The sequence below is a fragment of the Larus michahellis genome, chromosome 9 (genome assembly GCF_964199755.1).
Source record: "Larus michahellis chromosome 9, bLarMic1.1, whole genome shotgun sequence".
Lineage (NCBI taxonomy): Eukaryota > Metazoa > Chordata > Aves > Charadriiformes > Laridae > Larus > Larus michahellis.
The window spans coordinates 23,132,304-23,154,412 of record NC_133904.1 but is presented as its reverse complement, the minus strand read 5'-3'; the positions used below and the strand labels follow the sequence as shown (position 1 = coordinate 23,154,412).

Here is a 22,109-nt window from a genome sequence, read left to right as displayed (position 1 = left end):
ACCACCTTCTCCCTCCTGCCACCAGCAGCTTGTTCCTCACCTGGCACCATCCACTCCGTCCTGCTCATGCAACTGTTTGTGAAGCGGTGAGACAAATTCAACTGGGAAACTCTTCAGCATGTGGCCCCACAGCTATCGGCAAGGACAGGGAAGACAAGGCGGGGGTGAAGAGCAGCTCACCTTGGCACCACTGCCAGGAGAAGCTGCTGAAGGACACAGCCTACCTTGGGCACCTCTGATGGGCAGCACCTAGAGCAGCCGGAGCCACGCCAGCGCTCTTCAGGAAAGCAGGGAACCAAAACGCAGTCTCATAGGCCTTCAGCTCACCTACCTGCAGGAACATCTTTTCTTTCTTCAGCTGCTTTTCTTCATTACATTATCCTGCAGTACACTGTGCTATCGAGTAATTAGAAACACATACATAACAGTTTCTCAAAACGCTGGAGCATTTATCTTTAGAAATGTAACAGTGAAAGAAAATGACACCATTTAGTCACTGTAAAAAGAAAGGGTTCACTATATTAAAAAAAAAGAAGTCACATTCTTGATCAAGGAACAAACCGGTACTAATAATCACAAACACACTTTGCAGCCATGTTAACTCTTTTTATCTTCTTCTCTCCCAACAATCTGAAGAATATGAACGGACGTCTGAATCCTTTACTTGAGAACAGCTTAAACTATCACTGAGAGAAAATACGCAGCCACGTATTGATCTGTAAAGACAGAGCGAGCTCAAACCTGAGTTAACGGTCCCTGATCTTGCACGGGGGTTGGCAGAGCTCACCTCCTCCCAGGACCAGCCCCATCCTCGGTCACTGCCAACCGTACAGCCTGTGAGGTCTGCAGCTCCATTCTTTTAAGCAAGGGTTGGCTGAAGGAGCACAGCACCATTTTATTCAATCACGGTGGAGTTTTGGTATCCACAGGAAAAAATCCTGGAACCAGAGTGTATTTTCATGGTCGGTGACTACAGAGTGGTATAAAATGTCTGCACTGCTTCTTTCCATTCCAGCCTGCGCCTTTGAAGTCATGGTAACAGCTTTTGGATTCAAATCCTCTGATGAGACTCCTTGATTTATTAGGTAAAACATCTGGAAAAAATGAAGACTTGTGGCAGTGTAAATCCTCCAGAAGGAGCGGAGAGAGGTTTCATCTGAACAGTACTCCCGTCAAAAAGCAAGGAAACCCGAGTCCTGGCGACTCGCTTAAGGTTGCTCCGAGGTTGAAAAGCTGCGGTTCAGAATGGGCCTGTTCATGTTTCACCCACTGGCCCAGAAATGAGCAGGCAGACTTGGCGGAGGCTGCGAGCAGAGAGAGGATTGTACATCAGCTAACAGCCCTCGGTGCTGGGACCACGCCATCGCTAACTAAATGATTTTCATACGCTCCTGCAGCTTGAGCATCGGTAGCAATTCGGCCCTTGACATTAATAAGGTAGCTCCTGTTATAAATCACGGCGTACTGTGGGAGCAGTATGAAATTTAAAATACCTGCCTCTCTCCCACAAAGAAAAAGGCAACAGCAAAATACAGACAGGCCAGAAACACGTAGTTCAGGTCACCTACGCTGCTTTGTTGTGATGAAGAGGGGTGTCGGGGTGACTTTTCCGTTCCCCAGTTACCCCAGTCTGTGTGAGTAAAGGAATGTTGGCTTTGGCAGGAGAAGAAAACTGCCAGCCTTGGATGGCGCTGACTTGAAAGGAATAAAACCTGCACAGGTAACAAACAAGGAGACAAGCGTTTTATGAAGCGGATTTTTCTTTTATTTGGAACCTGCCCTGAAGTAAGGCAAAAACAAAGAGAGGAGAAAGGGAAAAGCAGGAACAGCTTGCTATGCTTTGGAGTCACTGCTAATGGCTTCTTCTCTGAAACGTGTGTGCGGGGGCACATGTGTGTGCACATGTACATGTGCATCTGTGCTCACCGGTGTAAAATATTTGTTAGATGAGGGCAAAGCTAGAAATCACGGAGGTACTTGACTCAGAATTATTTACTCTCTCTGCCTCCTCCATACAACAACCCATGTCCCAAATTTCAGAGCTCATGCTTTTTTCCCCAGAGAGCCATCTTTTGACAGTTATTTTCCCATCTAAATCCCCCTTCCAGCAATTTGAATAATACAGTTCAAACACTAGCCTGAGTGCCAATGTTCTTTTTTGGAGGGGGCGTACGACCAGAGGAGGAGGGGGGAGTTTGGGGAGTATTTTTTTAATCAGATAAATTATTGCTGGGAAACCAGCCACTTCTCTCCATTCAATTTATACTCTATGGGGAATCCATCTAATACCCCTTCTCTTAGTGTGAAGCAGGACTGGCGAGATGCTGTATCAAACCAGGGAGGAATGCAAAAGATGGGATGGAGTGCAGGGAATGAGGAGGCGATGGGAGGAAGGGGCTATGCAAAAGCCGGCGGACAAGAAGAAAAGCCAGAGAGACGTGTACGCACCTCCTCAGACCAGGGAGGAAAGGAGAAAATGGTTTTGCTCGTTTCTCTGCTGGCAAATTGGAGCAGGCTCCAGCGTGTGTGGTGTGGGCTGGGAGCGGGATGAGATGGCTCTGAGCTTCAGGGCTGACGGAAGGAGCTTTTCACCTGCAGGGAGGTGGCACAGCTCCAGGCAGGTCGGTAGCTGTGCGGGACGGAGGTTCCGATCAGGCGCTGCTTGGGTTTGCAAAATGAGTTTAGTGATTTCACACCGGTTCCCAGTGGAACTGGGAACGTGCCAGTTCACCTCACCATTGTAATTGGAACTGGTTAATGCTTTGCTGGCCGGCTGAGAGAAGCCAAGGACTGGGAAGAGAGACAGCTTCCAGCACATCGGGTTTCAGACATGCTCGCACGGCAGCACGTCTGGGAAGCTTGCCTCGCTGTCTGCGCATACCTTCTATTCTTGTTTGTTCTACTCGAACACCCAAGGCCCCGACCAAGACAAGGCTCCCTTGTGCTGAGGCGTTGTACGTACACGCAGCAAGAGACGGGCTGTGTCCTGAAGAGCTCCCAGTCTAAACAGAGAGACAATTAGAGGTGGGGAGTGGAAACAGGTGCACAGAGAAGGGAAATGATTTCCCTGAGTGAGTCAGTCTCCAAACCAAAACCAGAACCCGGTGCCCCATTCCAGGCCACAGCACTTGCTTCTCTTTCATGTGCTAACACCAATTTAGTCCGTAGGCTTCCCACTCTAGCAATTCTCAGCCACTATAAATGCATATAGAGTTTTTAAAGAATTACAGGGTAATGGCACCTGAATGGGTGTCACGGCGCACGTTTCTGGCCTTTTATTCTTCTTTATAATGAAGAATGAAAAGCTTTAGTGGGAGAGTTGGCAGTAAGCTCAGGAGACAAGGAGACTTCTGAGGAAGATTTCCCAGATTCTGGGAGTGACTACAGTACAAATAATGGTGGAAAATAAAGGGATTGACTCAGTAGGAGGCAAAGGGGAACAAGTGGAAGAGTAACTCTCCTCTGGAAAACTGCAAGGAGACTATGACACACAAAGCAGAAAAGAGAAATAAGGTAAAAATAAAAAAAATCAGATGTGTATAGTCTGCATTTCAGAGCGCTTCCTTCTGACAGCCTGACTGTCAAAAAACTGCTGAACACCCATTCTCAGGCCTTACGCAGAGTCCAGTTATTTTTGGCCCAAAACAAACAAAAGAGATTCTTTTAATTTAGAGCTCATTTCCATCTGCCGTAACAGGCTATGGGCTTTTGCCAGCCCCCCCGATTTTCTGTCTGCAAATCTCAGCTGTTTGAAGGTGTTGTTCCTGATACTACAGCTTCCTTTCCCAGGCAAAATTAACGCTTAAAGCGACACTGATCTAAACACATAATTAAAAACCCCTCTAGCCCACCTACCAAATAAACTTATTTTCAGACTTCAATTAACCTCCGGGGTTATTACTTGGAATTACAGATCTCCCTAGAAATGCCAGAACTACCTGTGCCAAGACGAAGTGAGCCCACTTGTTCTGCAAGTGTCGGGTTATGGGGATTGTCTTAACCTGCAGTGGTTCTTGTCCAGCTGAGGCATTCTCAGGAAAAAAAAATAATAACTTTTTGGCATTTTCTCCCTTTCTAAGAAATGGAGAAAGTGTTATCTCGTCCTCCTCATAAGTTTTTCCTGTATTTTGAGTCCCCAGACATATGTACTTTATTAAAGCACTGCCCATTTCAGATGCTTTATCCAGGACTGAATGAACTCTGGTGGCAGGTATATTCAAGCTGCTTTGTGCATTTAGTTGTCCCTAAATGTCTTTTTTGGGGAATCTGTTCCAGATTCTAATCATTTTACATTAAGACTCGGGGACTCAGTAATCTCTCCCCTCCCAATCCCCACGAAAAATAGAAACACCAACTCTTCAACCCTAGATCAAGCACAAACCTCTGTAAAATCCCAACCTGGAACCATCTTTCATAGGTATCTTTTCTCCATGACTCTTGCTCTTCACGGGATCTGCAGTAGTCTCCCTGTCCAAGGAAAGAAAACATGGGACACGAATCAGAACCTCTTCTTGACAAGAACAAGGTGGAGGTGCTGCTCTTTGCCAGCAGGTTCACATTAAATTGCTGTTTAAGCCCCTCCAACATTTCTGGAGAGTCACTGGGCTGTGGGAGTTTTGGGCTGCTCCATTCTTCCACACTGGCTATCATCTTTCATTCCTTTTACACCTCATACCATGTGGTTTATAGAAATCTCTCTGGGCTCAATAAACTATGGAAGTGAGCCTCCTTATTCTGTCTTTTTTCTTTTCCTGCCCCTCTTCACTCATTTCCTGGCTCTAAAGCTAAGCAACCAAATCCCCCTGGGTTCACTGCTGAGCAAAGGACAGTTAGAAATGGCAAGTAAAATGGTCCTGCCCAAGCATGAAAGAAAAGTGAGGAGTCCCCAGCCCCCTTGCAAGGGAAAAGGCTTGCCTGCTTGTTTCTCTCTTAGGCTCGATTACACAGAGGGTAAGGAAAGGACAAGAAAAAGCAGAATTTATATAGCCAGGGATCTGTGTACCTTCAAGAAACAGTTCCCGTACTGCTTCTTGGGGGCGGCTAGATGGACTGGGAGGTTTGTCAACACCTGGCCTGAAGGCCCTGACAGGTTATGTCAGCACTGGCTTTTTCTTCCTGTTTCCCTTGCGAGTGTCCCCTTGGTGCACCTGTGGGAGCAGACACGGCAGGACAGACATTGCAGCTACCCATGCTTCACACACGAGACTGATGCACCCTGGTTCTCTTCACTGTCGCTCCGCTAATGGAACACGTGCAGCAACACACAGGTCCCTGAGAAGCAGAAGCACCCAAGCCGTGTTATTAGGGAATTAGATCCCATAGATCATCTTCCCCCATGCCCTTCCCCGCAGCGTTCCTGCTCACTTCCACGTCCCGTGTGGACAGCCCAGCTTGGCTGGACAAAGGGCAGCGCACGCTAGTTCGGAGCAGCACGTGTGCTGCCTGCCAGCTGGCTGCTGCTGGCTTCTCCGAAGGGATGCGTGGCTGAGGTTTCTTCCACCAGTGGGGACTCTGCTTCGGGGTTTCTTTTTCCTCTGTCCAGCTGCAAGCCTTCACGGAACTTGTGGGAATTTTGCTGTCAATGAAGTTACTCACAGCTCTGGTTGACTAACAGTTTCAGAAGTAATTCAAGGGGAGGGAAGAATAACAGAAAAACAGTAGGATACCTCTTTAGAAACCAAGACTAAAACGCTAGCGCAAAAGGGCTGCTGGAAATCTTGTTTTCATCACCCACAAACTCCCTGATGCTGGAAAACGTACCCCGCTTTCCCGTATTCTCCAATTTGCTACAAGTTCTAACATGAACAGCTTCTGCTGGGAATAGCTGACTGTGCCAGAATATGATAGTTGCTGTTCCTACACTGTCCTCCCCTCCCCAGGTTATCACATTTCAGCCCAGAAAATGAAAGTTGCTCAGTGTTTACTAACCATTCTGCTCCTTTCCACTCCGCACGGACCTCTGTGGGAGAGCCAGATCTCCGCTGTTTACAAGACCATCTGCTTCTGTTGCTTTTCTTCACCTGAAGTTAGAATGCACCGTTCAGGATATTGCTTGCGGTTGTGTTGGGAACTGCAAAGAGCAGATGAGGATTTCAGGTGGTAAACGAGCAGCACAAAGAGAAGAATACAAATCTGTTCTCATCTAAATAGCCCTAAAAATAATTAAAAAAAAAAAAAGAAAATAACAAGATGAAAGAGGAATTTCCAAAAAGCCAGCGATGGTTTCAGCAGCACAATCATTCCAAGGAGAGTTTTTCCCAGCTTTTTATCAGAATTTGAACATTTAGAACCAGAAGGGGAACAGCACAAGCACTCCAATGATTGTTTCCCTGAAATTACACTGATCCCTCTGGTCTCTGCATTTTAAAGTCTCTATAGGTAGAGCTATAAGACTCTACTTTGCCCAAACCTGTACTGCTGCTGTGAGCTGGTTAGTCGAGAGTTCTCCACGCATTTTAACTAAAGGACATGTGTTTCCAGGAGTAAGGGGGGACCCTTGGGAGTCAGAAAGAGACTGGAAATGTCCGTCTGCCCCTAATGCCTTCAGTGGGGTGCCCAGAGACTAACCCCAAAGCCAGAGCTGCTGTCCTAGGGCCTAAGCCTGCAAGCATGGCTGCAGGAGGGACCAGAGGGGGCTCTCCCAGAGTCTTTCGCATCTAAACACTCTCTGCAGCCCGTCTGCTGCTAGTCAGCTAAGCACACTGTGCGACGTGCCTGGGCAGGCTGCTGCAGACATCCACAAGCTCTGCAAGAGGCAGCTGCATGCATGGGAGGCAGAGAGGTTGAGGAGCACGCTGTGCTTGCAGGCACGGGACTAGATGGAGCGAATACCTGTGAGACGCATGTCTCCCTTGTGCCACAGCCGCTGCGCATGGCTCGGCTGCTGGAAAGGGGCTGCACTGCTGTGTCTGGGGGTGCCTCGGCCGATGGGCTTCAGCAGGCTGCGGCAGACACTCTTTGCTCCCAGCTGCAGGCTTCCAGTCCCCAGTGTTGGTGCCTGGCTTGGAAGAGAAAACAGAAATTCCTGGCCCTTCTGAGAGTCAGTGAAAATTAGAACAACCCAAAGAGAGGAGCTGAATTGCCTCTGACCAGAAAACACAGGTGACTAAAGTATTTTTGCTCCAGCCCTTGCTGCATTTTACACCTAATTGTTGCTAGTTCAGGCCAAGACCTGGCTAAAGAAAGGGAGCAGCAGCAGTATTTGGGATGATCTCTGAGCTATGCCGTTAGCTTTAAGAGGATCAGGCTATCCACAGAGACCCTCGCCATTCCGCATGGCAGAGCAGATGTGGCATTTTACAGAAAAAACATACACTGGAAGTTCACACCTTGTGTATGGACAGAGAAGGAGCAGTAAGTACTGGAAGGCAGAGAGGATGCAAGGTCTCAGGGAGGAACAGCCCACTACAGGTTCCTTCTAACCGTCCCTCTGTACCATCGGATCACAGTTTATTTGCTGCATCAGTTCAGGGCCGGAAATTTCACCAGTTTAGAGAGGAACATGATGTTCCAGTTGGCAGCTTCCTGGCTCTGCCCTACCAGCTCAGCACAACTTGCACAGATCACGTCCCAAGTCTTGAGGCTATTGAGAAAGGAGGCTGCAAGCTCCCGGGAAGGGAGGAGCTTGCCAAGGCAGCCACTCTGCTGGGACATGCAACCTGTGGAGAACATTTCCTTGCCTACGCAACACCAAAATCCCTTCACCAAAAGATGTGTGGGCTTGGACAACTTCTTTTTGAGGACTTCACACTGGGCCCAGTGCAGAGGGAGATCTGAAGACCTCAGACCTGCTTCAATGGTACCAAATCAAATGCTGGTTCAGCTTCCTATGGCTTAGACCCTGCACCTCTGAGATCTGCAAGTGCTTTGTTCCCAAGCTCCAGCAGAGCTCAGCTTTTTGATGGGCACTAAAGTAAACCGCTTGATTTACAAAGCCACTCACATGGGTGCTAGCAAGGTGCTGGGATGTTCTGAAAAGCTCATCTTTAGCGGGTGAGGGGAGAAAGACTGAAATTAGACTTTGCAAAAAGTTCCTGTCTCGTTCACTCCCAAGGAATCTTCTCTTTCAGCCTAACTGTTCCTCGGAATAGCTATGTGTAACACCCAGGCAGAAAACAGTGCCTTCTGCAGTGCTGCAGCTCCCAGGGCCTGGATCAGGACCTCTCGAGCACATATGCTCTTCATTAATGCTAATCCAGGAGCTGAAATGATCCGAAAGCAAAACCTCCGAGAGGATTAAGTACAGAGATACTGCCTCATCAAGCTGTGATGCGGGGAGGGATCCAACCTGAACTTCCTCCAAAACACGCAGTCGGATCTGGTTGCTCTGGTTTGGACCCAACTCTGGCAAGATGGAAAGCGGTTCAGCAAGACGCTGAGAGGAGCAGAAAGAAAGGAAAACAGTCCACTCCCTCTTCCCCCCCAAAAAAAAGCAGCGTTTCACTTCTGGGGCTGTTAAGTGCGCACAATAAACTTCTCTCCCTCCCCTCACTCCGGGTTACATTGTTCGCTTTCCTGCAAATTGTTTCCACGTTCTGTATAAATAACCCCAGTGCCAGCGAGGGGGAGGGGGAGAGCAAAGGGGCGCTCAGGGAAAGGGTGGGAGGAAATCAAATGTCTTTGTTACTTTTGAAAAAGAAGGTGGTGGATGCCGAGAAGCTGTTTGGAGCTGGAGCCTTGGCAGATGGAGCAGAGAGTTGCCATCAAGCTTGCGTTCAGACCTGGAGGAAGAAGAGTAAACAAGGGGGAGATTATATATAATTATAGACAATCATGTTGCCGGGGATAAACAGGAATCAAAAGCACGGAGGCACTGAAGTCTGGCACATCCCCAAGCACAGAACAGAAGCCAGCCAGTGAGAGGCAATGTGGCTGGAAAGCGCTTCCCTTTGGGCTGTTTTCAGTTAGCTCAGGGGCTGGGTTTTTTTTCCTCTCTTTTTGGCTTGAGGCATTCCTCCATGAAGAGAGGAGCCTGTCCAATGGGAAACAGAAGCCAAACTGAAGTCAGCAGAATCCTTGTCTGCGACATTAATAGATTACTCTGTGAGAAACGTCAGAAACATTTGGAAAAGATACAGCCCGCTTAGGTCAGCAAAAACAACAACAGGAATTTCTGAACAAAAATGGCTTTAGAAAGGCTGCAGAAGCCGTGCCTGCGTGTCTTGTGGGCAGACTCTCTTCGCGGGACACAAAGGGTGAGCTGCCACTAAGACTGGCAGGCGGGTCCTGCTCGCAGCTCCCGTGGCGCTGGGGTTGGTGACAAAAAGGTGTCGGGGTCCCTTGGCGGCACTGAGCCCCTCTGGGAGAGCCATCCATTTGGCATAGCCTTCTCAATTTGCTGCAAATCAAAGGCAAAAGGATAAGCCGTCAGCCCGTACCACAGGACAGCCCTGCGCTCCCTCCCGCCTGTCTCTGCATCCGCAGAGGGAATAAGCGGGAACCCAAGCGTGATGGGACCCTCCCTCCGCCACCTGCCTGCTCGGCAGTGGGCACAAGGGCAGCGTCGATGGCCTTGCCAGGCGTTGGGACAGTGATCCCCCGCACCACCTGACCGCCTTTGCCGGGGAGCAGCAGGGGTGAGCAACGGGGTGCCCAGCTTCTTCTGCCTCACTGCCAGGATTGCGCTCCCTCAGCAGAGCAGCCACAGCTTTGCTTCTGCAGATCCTGGGAGAGGGAAGGCAAAAAGACTCTGTAGGCAGCAGAGATGGCTCTGGCCACAGTGAAACAAGCAGGCTGTGATGCTACAAGTGCTGCAGACAAGAGCAGGGATGCTGAGCTGCCTCCCCGAGTGCTTAACGGTGCCCTGCAAAGGGGTGAGGAGGGGGAAATGATGAAGAAACAAAGAAACACAACTGAAACAAAGGCAGATGGCCCATAAGGGTTGGGGTTTTTTAAAAAGAAGGACTTGGGGGATTTAAAGAAGAAAAAGAATAAGCCTCATTCGTCCTTCTTTTCCTTGCCTTGAAGGCTCTGGAGAGTTGGAGGGAAGGCGACATCATGACGAACAAAGGATGGCAACCTCAGACGGTGACAGAAGGAGGATTGTTTAGCAAGGCAGCGTAAAAAGCTCTCTCCCAGGCACTATTTTAAATCCAAATAGCTTACAGCCTGCTGAATTCTTAAGCCATTTTCCTGATCTCTCAGCTGCTCTTAATTGAGAACACAAGCAGATATTTCAAAGCCAAAAAGCAGGGAGGAAAAATAAATATTTATAAGAAATAACCAAACCTGCGTTTAGAATCAGCATAACAGCACAGGAAGCAGGGTATGCTCACAGGCTCTTTTACCTTCTCCCTTTCAGTACAGGTGCTCCCAATGTCCTTTCTCCTAAGGAAAGAAAATGGATTTTTTAAGGGCAGTGACATTTGCTCTATGAGAACAGTGTCACAGTTTGGTGAATGATATTACCTGGCTATCTGGGTATAGTATTTTGTGTATTTTCTATGAATTCACTATGGGCATTTTTCCTCCAGGACTTCTCATGCTGACAAATCCTTCACCAGTGGTGTGTACCGGTGTGTGTGCACGTGTGCATGCACCTAGGTGTAAGATCTCTTCACTGGCCATGTAGAAACCGTTGTGGTATCACAGATGAGGTCAGTCTAAACATAAAACATGAGCCGTGTTCATCTGAAAACTGCTAGAAATAGATCAGAAAGAGTGAGCAGAGAGAATGGAACTGAAGAAAAGACAGTAACAGGTTAAAAAAAGGCATTTGGGGTCCAGGTCTCATCTTCTATAAATTTACCCTGACTCTGTAAGGTATTATTTAAGCAATCTACTCCCACGTCAAGTTACAGCAGCTACTTCCAAATATCCCAGACGTTAGCGTACAGAACCAAGAATAAAAACAAGATAACAGAACGATATCAAAAATAAGCCGACCGTGTCCTTTAAACACGTGCCCAGATGCCACACTGGACAGAAACAGTGTCAGAAGTTTAGCAATATGGTGAGAGAGAAGAAGTGAGCCAGGCTGACAGACCTGGGCAGATCGTATCCGCTTTACTTTCATTCATACCTGACCAAGAAGGGAGAAGGATACAGAGCGCTTGTCCTGACACTCTGTCAAAAATGAAATGAGGTTACTGGTCTCCTGCAAGCGCAGATGAACATCAATCATCACAAAACCCTCATAAAGGCATAGAACACAGTCCCTCAGCATTATTAGAAAGCAAGAATTAAAAGTTTATCAGGATGGAAAGAGCAGATCCTCAAGGGAGAATGGATTTCATAAGCAATCAGCAAATCCTTCTCCAGGCACCTCAGTGTGACTTGCAAGGCAGCGAGAAAATCAAAAGAGCTACTACCTAAAGAGAATATAGTGAGTGTTCCCAGCAGGCATCTTAGAAAAAGCCCTCAGTGGGATAAAGTGTCAATCCTTTCTCGCCTCTTCCTGCTTTCCTGAAGCAAAGGGGGGAAAAAGAAAGAAAAAAAAAAAGAAAAAAAAGAGTACGATGTTTGCATTACTGCTTATTTTTGCCTTGCAAAACATATTTGTAAGTGCTGCAGGAAAGGTCTCCATTGGCTTGTGACATCTCTGCAGTTGGGTATGTGTGTTAGTTGGCAGCCTCGGCTTAGGACAGGCTCAAGACAGGAATATCAGACTGACACATGAGTATGGAGGTGCATCCCCAGAGCTCTCCAGGGAGCCAGGTCTGGAACAGCAGCTGCTGAAGGTCAGCAGAGGCAAAACTCAACTGCATTTCACTTCTGGTAATCCCATTTTGGATATTGGAACTTAGCCATGAGGAATGAAAACATGACTGAAGCATTTCTTCAATCCAAGTCTGCCTGGCTGCCAAAGTGATGCAACTCCCGCTTCTGGCAAATCCAACAACTGAAGGGACACAGATTTTTCCCCCAGCTCCTTGGTGGTGGCACTGGAAATCCTTGTATTCCCAGCCCTAGAGACCACTATCGTTTCCTAAAATGTCCAACCGCATAAGCAACTGCATAGAGGCATTTTATCTCTGAGTGAGAGAGGGAACTTCTCACAGGTCGGGGTTAAGATCACGGGCTGGAGGGAGACTCGAGGGAAGAGCTGCACCCATCATCAGCTACACCCTTAATCACCAGGGACCTCTGTCGAAGTCGCCGTTTCCCCGCTTAGATACTCAGGAGGCAGATCCATGAAAACGCCACAAAGAAAATGTCCCTTCGCTGTTCCTCACACCTCTGATGTTGCCGTCATCCCTTACACATCCACTTTTGAAATACATATTTCCATTGCTTATGAAATAGCTCGCGGCATTGACGGAGACGGATGAGCGCAGCCCTCCAGGCCAGAACTGCTGGGCACAGGCACCTTCCAATATGCTGCCTGTAATGAATGCAGCAGGGGGAATGCAACATTTTGTTTAATGAAAAAAAAAAAACCCTGTTTTGAGCTTCTGAAGGGCTATTATAAGCTGTGGCATGATGAAACTCAAGAACATAAGCCTCTTTATATTTAATAATACATGTTATAGATTTTTCCTGCAGAGAAAGTTCAATGAACACCATTTTTTGTTTAAATCTATTGTTGCAAATATTGATTATTCATTGAAAATCTAAACCCCAAAGATTTGATCAAATGATTTTACAAAAGTTCATATTCCTGCACTGAAGCAGATATTTCCAAAAAGTAACAACCATTTTGCTGTACAGTGGTGGTTAGCAGAAAAGCAACTCTGATGGTAAGTTTTTAATTAGCCCATATAAATGTGTATGCAAATGTCCCTAACTGCATTTCAGCTGAAATGACTTACCCCCTAAAACAAAAACGCATCCACAATAGATGCTACAGAAAAGCAGCAAGCAAAATTATTCTGATCTTAGCATATAATAAAAGCAGATTAATAAGGTCAATTTATCTGCCACACCAGGCAAACTGTCCAGAAAAAAGCCTCCCACACCATCACTTCAAGAGCTGTGACACACGAGCCGCGTTCACTGAAGAGGTACCATTCCCCGAGTTTGTTATTAAATTGCTTTCTTGAAGAGAAGATACACCAGTTAATCTGACTCGAAGTGTGTATAACCGATGCAACATGAAAGTATCATCGTTTGGAACATATATTTGTATGTCACATTCTTTTAAGTATCAGATCACCTCCTGAATACCGGCTCTAGTGCATGTTTGATTGGCTTTTATTCTCCAAACTGGAGGGGGGCTGGCAGGAGAGGTGGAGCAGCCATCAGAAGAAGGTGATTGAGATGCACCTGAGACAGAAGGAAGGCAAAGAGAAAGAAGGAAGATCAATTAACGATCTGATCCTGGTGAGAAAACAAGTACAAATGTGGTCCCTAAAGTTAACACCGTTGGTTGCAGCAAGGAGCCTGATCGATAGATGTTAGCGATGGCGTGGGGAGGAATGCAGCTCTGTGTGGCAGGAGCCCAGCACCGGGTTACGGCGGACAGGGTGAAAAGTCCCCAGATTACAATAAAGCAGCTTGAAGGTGACAGATTTCATTGTTGAAGGTGATAAAATTCCACGTGGCGTGCTGCAAAACAAGGGCTGGAGCTCAGCCCGCAGAAAGGGAGGCAGCACCCCAGACAATGTGGAGGGTGGTTTCTCCTCCTCTCCTTTCCCTGGAAATCAGCGGAGAAGCGCTCGAGTGCCCGAGGTAGGTGACAGGTTTCCTCTTGCCTGACACAGGGCAGGCAGAGCTGCCGCTTGTGAGGCGAATCACAGGATTTCCAGCTGTGTGGTGGAAGTGCGACGGTGCTGCCACAGAGCAGCATCTCCCGTGGGTGGGCACTGCAGCGCACAACACCCAGCAGGAAAAAGTAAGGCCTGTCACCTGTAGAGACTCTCCTGCGGCAAGCAGGATCCTGCAGAATGCGTGTCAGCCTCAGCAAATTGGGTCACGGCACCTTGTCCTGTTCCTGCTTCCTTTAACTGGTCTCCCCCAGTTGGCTAACACTATCTCTGATGAGGACACACCAGCACGGGCCCAGGAGGAACAAGGTGTCCCAAAAACTTCAGGCTTTGTTTTCCAAAATACCCCCCCCCCCATGCTGTTAGACGTGCAGCAAACGTCTGACCTTCACTGCCTTTAACTCACACCCACTTTGCTCAAACGCTTTGTGGACGGGTTCAGTAAGGACAGGTATCACTTTTTTGGTCTAACCGAGGTTCAGTTTGGTCGGGAGACTGCCGCCAGTCAGCCTGCTTGAAATGCAGGAAAGGCTCGGCAGCAGAGATGTGAAAGCAACAGGAAAATCAAAGCCTGAGACTAAACTAGCAATTAGACCAGCCTCAGAATATATTTAAGTCAAATCAATCCATACAAGAATTTCAGTCACGGTGCGCTCGTGCCCACACTTCTCTCTCCCTCCCTCTCTCCCTCCCTCCCTCCCTCCCTTCCTCTCCCGCAACCCAGGGCTGAGATCCAGCATTACTGTCTGCTTCATCAGAATATGCAAGAAGTGTAGCGACAACACATCTCCTAAGATGCTTTATCAGTTTTGCAAAGTCCCAGTTCATCCTCCTCGTGTGGATCTATTTACATATTGATGTATTTATTCGACTCTCTCCACCAGGCATGCCCCATGAGATCAAACCATTTTATTTACAAAGACATTGGGGTTGCAGCTCCTAACAATTAAGTCAGCCAAGATATAACTTTGCATGTGCTTTCAGATTGATGTGTGAACAGACAAATCGGCCTTGTCAGCGATTCAGGAACAGCTGGGGGGGAGGACTGGTTAAACCCCATCTATATAAACCAGTCAATAGCTGCTGTAACTGGGAAAAATGAATTGGGGTGGTGGGAGGCACAAATATGCAGAAGGGAAAGATAATGAGCCAGTGGAAGGAGTGATGGATAAAACCCGGAGAAAAAACTTTGCCAACGGGGCTCACCTTAAAAGGTTGGTGCTTCATAGTATTTGTGCTTCGTGGGAACTTGCAGGCTCTTGGGAGATGCCCCTGCTCCATCTTGCCCATCGGAGTCACCTGTTACAAAAGAGCAAAGCTGTATCCCACGGAGGGCTACGCTTGGAGGAAAAGAAGGGTGGGGGGAGAAGAGAGAAATAGAGAAATACCTTGTGAGATGAAAGTCAGCAAAAGGTCATTTAAGAGAGGCAAACTGCCACCCTGTCACTGACGTGGTGCTCCAGGAAAGGTACTAAAGCCCTTTCCAGAGAGAGCTTTTCCCAGTGGAACATCTCTCATCCTTCTTCTCTCCATTAGCATCTGATCAGGCCACATCCATCAACACTGTGTTCTCCGTACCCGCTCCCTTCTCATTCACACTTGGTGGTATCTCTGAGGAGGAAACATCGAGGTGACATTCATACACTGATGTCATTCGCAGTGTGCTAGGCTGTGGATGGGGGACCCATCATTACGGGGGAACAACATACTGGGTTCTGCTTAAAGCCCCACAATTCCTGTCCTGGCCCTTGTAGCCGTCACACCTAAACACTGGCGCTCGCCCACCCGTCGTTAGCGCTGGATCACAGTTAAAACAGCTTTAATCCAAGCATGTGGCTGCCGCAGGGATCAGCAATAGACACCTACAGGTGTACACAGCTCTAGCACATGTTCCTCTTGGTTCCTCTGCCTCCCACCAGATGAAGGACATCCATCAGAGCATTTTAGGCTGCCTTGCACACAAGAGCTGAAGTCACCTGCATATTTAGACCAGTATAAATCTGGCACGCTATTGCCTCTTCCTGACAGCAGTCTCATCCGGTGCCAGCATTCTTCTTAGCATCTCTGACATTTCAAAATTATATTTAGAGACCTGGATGGGAATTTAATTTTGACGTTTTCTACAGAACACTGTTATATAAATATTCTGCACCACCTGCCTATGGGTCTACTGGTGCATAGCCAGCCTGTGCCATTGCCTTTAATTAAACGGGCAGAGGCAGCCCAAGGAAGGAGCACTAAATAGTAGTCTAACCATCTTAAAAGTCAGCACTTGTCTCCCTATTAATTCTCACCCTGATCTTTTGCATAGCGCTATCGCCAGGCTAATTAATCACAGGTGCAAGCTCAAGCATTAATTGCAACAATGAATCATTTTTTTTTTGGTCTGTGCCTGACCATTTCTAGCCTATAGGAATGCAGCTACTCCCGTTACTTTTATAATTATTATAAATATGGAGCCAGCAACATGCACTACATTTTGTAGGCATTAAAAAAGACATGGTATTTGGCCCGAAGCATTAACAATCTGGTGCATATTCACGGGAGTGATTAATGCATCTCACTGACAGTCTGAAAATGTGTTTCCTGAATCATTTTAATTCAGGAAACTTTATGAAGGTGCTAGGAAAAGCACAGGTCTTAGGAATCCAGTGTCTGCAGCTCTCCTGGCCACCGTACTTTAGCAGGTCTTGGCCACTCATGGCATGTTGGGACTTCCAAGGCGCACGGCAGTCTCCAGTTCTCACTGCCCAGCCTGTCTCTTCCCCGCTGGAAAATCATACGAGACAGGATGATTCTGGAGTGCAGATGGTTGGGGGGGAAAAAGCTCCGTAACCTCTGTGCCTCCAGGCTCAGACTCAGCTTGAGGGAGACGGACGGAAAGCCTTGACGTCTGGATGAAAAGAAGAGATGCTGAGCACCTTCAAGGGCCTGGCACATGCTGGGGACTCCCGGTGCAGCTGGAGCTGTCAGGAGGACGCTTGGGTCTGACGCCGGTGAAGAGGCCGTGGGCTCCAGGGGCTCACAGGACAGACGGTCGCCCTTCAGGACGTGGGTCCTGCCTCGCCAGGGCAGGCAGAGGCGCAGGCAGGAGGCAGCACGGGGGGGCCGCCGCCGCCGGAGCTTTTGCTGAAGGGAACTGGGAGCCATCCACGCCGGCGCTGGGTGAGCCAGTACCTCCTCCTGGCATGGGCACAGGGATGGGAACACGTCTTGATGTACTGCACAAGAGGTAAGAAAAAACTGCCGACGCTGCTGCTGTGAGAGATTAGATTATAAATGTATTAAATGACTAACGTGCATTATGCGTCCTTCCCAGGCCAAACCACCTGCATACACAATGCATGGCTATGATGTGGGGTTGACAGGTTCAGGCAAATGGTTCAGGACTAATTTTCAGCATCAGACTGACAGAACGCACTCCAGGCAAAGGCTTTTGATGCTGGGGAAGACAAAGCCAAAGCTACAAAAACAGAGCTTTTTAGGGAGAAAACAAAAGCTAAAATTTGAACAGCTATAAAAACCCAATTTGTCACCCAAACTACATTAAACATTTCCTTTCTTTGCTAGCACAGGGGCTGGGGAGAAGAAGAAGTGGCTGAAGGAGAGCTCAAGGTGAGCGCCCGTTATTTACTGCTGCTGATGAATAAGCAAACCCCCACATTGTGTTTTCCTACAGGACAGCAAAAGCTCCGGACTGCTTAACAGTCTGGTTAGTTGTTATTTTTTCCCCTCCTGGGGTGTGTTTTACATGCTGTTCCAGTGAAACGCAGTACCACTATTAATTGTTCGCAAACACATAAAACACATGGTATTCTCCTTCGCCACCACTGCAGTCCCAGCAGATCAAATGGGGGAGAGCTGGAAAAGTCACCTACCAAGACAGAGGTTGGGAGAATAATGCAAAAGAGATCCAAAAGAATTTGTGTGGTTTTATTTTTTTTTAAATATAATATATTTCTTCCGCCTGTTTAAAAGCATAGGCTTGTTTGAACTTCCTAGGGAAGTCGGGAGCATTGAAGAGAAATTGGCAGGCTCCAATCTGGCTGCTTTTCCTTATTATGAGAAAATACACTCTCGTCTCCTTGTCTAAGGGTATGAATTCTTCATCTCATATTGTGTTTGCACAGAAGCGTGAAATGTATCCTGAACATTGGTCTTCGTCCACACTTCACAATGCGGGAACAACAAGGGCAGTGAGACATGCAATGAGAACGGGGACGCCACAAAAGTAGGGGAGCGGGTGGTCGCTTCTGTTCCAAGGCCTGGACTCTGGCGAGGCATTCACCATATCCATGGTATTTAAAAGGAAAACCCCAGGCACGTATTTCCTCCGAGATGCTCGGGGGCCCTGGTTTGTGCACTGTCGTCCCTGTGGGAAGCTCCCGCCTCCCTTTCCGTAAATGTTCCCCCTGCTGCCGCTGAATCACCAAATAATCTGGAGACCCGTGGGAAGGGAATTAAATGGTGGTTATCACGCTGCCGTGTTCTGCTCACTTTATTTGTTTTAAATGACCATGAAAGCAAAGGGAGGAAAAAGAAAACACACAAGTGGAAACTTAATTGAGCTGCTGAAATGTCTTTAAAGGAGCATTATGGGCTGGATTATGATGCCTCAGCTCCCACTGGTGGCATTTGCTCACATGAGTGGGCATCTGATTAGGCAGTTCAGCCAGGCCCCTTTCTCTAAATGATCTGTATCTCTCACAGTGGACTTGGAGTTGAGGACAACCAAAGATAGCCAGCTCTGGGGACTTGACAGGGTATTTGAGAAGGTTGCATGCTTCAAAAACGGTGAGGAAGGGACCAGGCTGCAGGCACCTGACATCATTGAGGGCTACAAGGGTTTGTGTCCTTGTTTCACGGCAGGGTTTGCTACTCCAAGACCAAGAGGGCAGTTGGCTCAGCTGGGCTCTGGCAGCAGAAGGGAAAAGCTGTACCTCCATCTGCCCTTGCTGCCTTCTCCCCAAGAAGCTCCACTTCTGGGCCGGAGGAAGGGGGAACCCGCTCTGCTCTCTTCATGGGCACCGAAGTGTAAAGGCCCCTCAGGCACTAGGTGACAAAAACAGTTGAAGCCACAAAGCGGATTTGGTAAGATGCTGTCTCAGGACAGAGGTGTGGGAAGAGCCCGTAGACAGGCTGCAGAGCGCAAGGAGGATGCGTGGGCAGAAGAGCACATAACAGAGCTGGGCAGCAGCCGGACTGGGAGAGGAGAACAACCAGAGGGACAAGAGTGCCACAGGAACAAGAGGGAACTTCCCACTGAGGTGGTCAGTGAAAAAAGACCAAAATGTGGGGAGAAGATTCTAGCAAAGAGGAAGGAACTGCTCTGACTGCCTGGCTGGAGCTTGGATCTAGGAGATAGGGAGCAAAGAAATCCCAAGATGTGGAAAGGCAGGTACCACAATTCATCACAAACCAAGCCACCCACACCTGAGGGAGAAGCAGGGCGGGACCGTGTGGGAAAAGGGGGCTCAAGAGATCCACTGTGGGAGCCCAGGGATCTGACAGGGAACCTGCTGGACCTGCTGGAGCAGCTGCACATGGGCTAATCTCCGAATAGAACAGAACTTGCCTCTGGCTTGTTACACCTGAATTTTATTATGAGTCCAATACGCACTGAAGTAAATAGAAATGTGTTCCTCTCTAGTCTATCTTCTGCTAGGTCTTAAAATCCTCTAACCTGCAGGAAACTCAATCAAAAACCTTTCAGGAACGGTCCCTGCATTTTTATGCATAGGTTCTGAGTCCTGTGCAAATCCAAACGAAGGCATATGGGAGGAGGGAGAACTGAGCTCCTCTGCCCTGCCATGTGCATCCCTCTTACATTGGCCAGGCACTGCACATCGTCCACAGCTCCTTTCTGATCCATTTGTCAAATCTCCTTCCCATGCAGAGGCCTACCCCAGCCCTGGGAAAGGATGCAGTCCCCACTATCAGCTCTAAGGGACCCAGGAGCAGTTTTCAGGATGCCATCTCCTGCTCAGCTGCTCTGCCCCCCTCCTCCATGCCCTAGATGTTTTCTCAGGTACCTTCCAACCACAGCTGAAGATTTCCAGCACCTCTTCCAGGGGATGCCCAAGGCATCCTTGGTCTTTGCTACAGCTTCATCTACCTGCCATGAAGCCTCTGATCTGTTTTGTTCCCCATTAGTTAGTGCTTCTACAGGATGACAGCTAATCGGCATGGGAAAGTGAGCTGGTGGAAACTCAACCAGGGATAAACTACAGCAGTGGTACCATTTAACTCTCCATGTGGACACAAATGGCAGACTGAGCATGGACAAAACTATAACAGGTTAAATGTTCCTGGGCAAGGCGGCCAGCCCAACTAGGAACAACTGGCTAGAAATGAGCCCTGAGATTCATTATCCTTTACTTTAAAGGAAGAAACAAAACCAGAAAATGGTCTCCAGTCTCTGCCGCTGTTCTCAGGACCACTTGAGATGGGCAGACTTCCCCAGCACTGGCACCTCCTGTAAGCCTGCCAGGGACCTCGAGCACCGTGAGAGCTTCACATCCACACACCCCGGGGGAACTCCCATGACCCTGGTGCTCTGAAATGCAGGCAGGTAGCAAGGGTGAGGAGGGCTACACATCCTACTTCAGCTAGGAAGATAATTAAAAGAGCAGTCAGGGATGGGAGAGGGGATGGAGACCTTCCTCAGCACCTTCTGCTCCACTGGGTCGCACTAGGTCAGCACTTCCTGGGAACTGCTGTATTGCCAGATGTTGATTGGGCATCTGACAGGAGATGAATAAAGCCCATAAAGTTCTTATTTCTGGCTATAAAAAATAATAACGAAAAGCAGACAGAGATGGGGGATAGGCTGCCCAAAGCTTTCCCAGGCTGCGCTGAGCTGAATGTAGCAGGAGCTACCTTCAGTTGCTTTCCCTTTTTATTTTCTCCTGCCTGTATGCCACGAGCAATAGGCCTGAAATTAAGCAGTTGGGTGATATTTGTGTACAGTCAGAAGTGTTCCTCAATTCTTGTCAAAGGGATGCTCTTCTATTTATTTTGCATGACCCTTTCCAGCTGTCCGTGCCAGACCTCCCCAGACGTAACCCTCCTTCAGAGTCTGCTGCGCTCAGCCAAACCCATTGCGAGTTCAGGACTTAAGACCCAGGGGTCTGCAAACCAGAGCTGCTCAAATGTCACCACGAAGGCCAAGTCACCTTCTTTTAATAACAACTATTCTGACTCCAGCTCTGCAAGGGACAACTCCTGTTACCATGTCAAAGGCTGCCCTGCTTCCTCATACCTCTCTCCCCAGAGGTCCAAACATGCCCACGCTTTCAGGTCCTGTGTAGCTAAAGAACAAGTTCTGAATATCAACAATTTCTTTCGTGCTCTGCTGTATCAGCCTGGGGATATTTAGCTGGGGCGCTCTGAGCAGTTCTGAGATTTTAAGATGCATTTCTGTAAAGAGATTTGCTACACTGCTGCTGTCAGAAGAGCTGCTTTTGTCTCTACCTGCAAGGGTGACACCTCTCCTCTTAGGAAGCTCTGCAAAAGGCACAGATCCTACCACGCCAACACCTCCCAAAGTCAGGGGACAGCTGCTCTGAGTCTAGATTTAGAGGGTAAGGGGATATTTATAAACAATTTCCTGGATTTACAAGCCTCATAACGTGGGATCTAAATGAGCTCCTGGGCTGCATCCATGAGAGGTCCTGAACAATCCACAAAATCTGAGGGAGGGCAAAGGCATCTCTCTGCCACATCGGTGCCTTCCCCGTTCAGAGCTGTTACAGAAGCTGAAAATCCCTTAGTTTCAGCGCCAGAACAGGTCACAGCAGTGCTGTGCTGAGAACGCAGGCACATACCTGTGGACACCTCGACTGGCTCCGGATAAGCTTGCAGATCCAGCTCACTCCATGGCAATCAGAGCAGCCCTGTTTCCCACTGAGATCCAGGTTGGTAACTGAAAAGAAACATTCAGCTGTGTATTAACACCATTTTACGAGGTGGGCACCACCACAAGGAGAATGTCCAGCATGGCTGTCACTTCCTCTCCACGTGATGGCATGACGCAAAGTTGCATTATTGTGGTGAGCTTCCAGCCAGAAGCTAACTCCTAGACATCTCATAAAGTTCTTCTGAAACAATAACGCCTTCATCCCAGAAACCGCCGCAATCTGCACAGGCAAACCTTCTGCTAGACCTCTGAAGGCTGAAGAGTTAATTGCTGATCTACAAACCAGCAAGTTGCCTAGATACCACAGGGTACGATCTGGTTACACTTGTGCAAACAATCTGGCACCAGGCAGTGACGCACACACCTATGCATTTAACATTTCTATTTTCCCAAGCCTTAACGTCAGTTGCCGGTATAATGGACTGGGAATATACATTTAAGGTGGAAAGCATTTCTGGAAACTGGCTATTCTTCAAAGGCATACTTATTGCATGTTCCAATAGCCACAATTCAATAAATGCACAGCAATATTACACTGGGTAAAAATA

General features: G+C 48.2%; 2 long non-coding RNA genes across 2 annotated transcripts; both read right to left on the bottom strand.

Moving 5' to 3' along the window:
• Positions 1 to 2,448: 2,448 nt before the first annotated feature.
• Positions 2,449 to 5,138, bottom strand: LOC141748989 (uncharacterized). Its single transcript, XR_012589189.1, has 3 exons — positions 5,003 to 5,138; positions 4,382 to 4,467; positions 2,449 to 3,002 (listed from the first exon to the last, which is right to left on the bottom strand). It is a non-coding gene; the product is annotated as an uncharacterized LOC141748989 (long non-coding RNA).
• A 7,375-nt stretch (positions 5,139 to 12,513) lies between these two features.
• LOC141748988 (uncharacterized) lies at positions 12,514 to 21,785 on the bottom strand. The gene is made up of 4 exons (XR_012589188.1): positions 21,470 to 21,785; positions 15,032 to 15,254; positions 14,850 to 14,942; positions 12,514 to 13,203 (listed from the first exon to the last, which is right to left on the bottom strand). It is a non-coding gene; the product is annotated as an uncharacterized LOC141748988 (long non-coding RNA).
• Between the last annotated feature and the right edge of the window lie 324 nt (positions 21,786 to 22,109).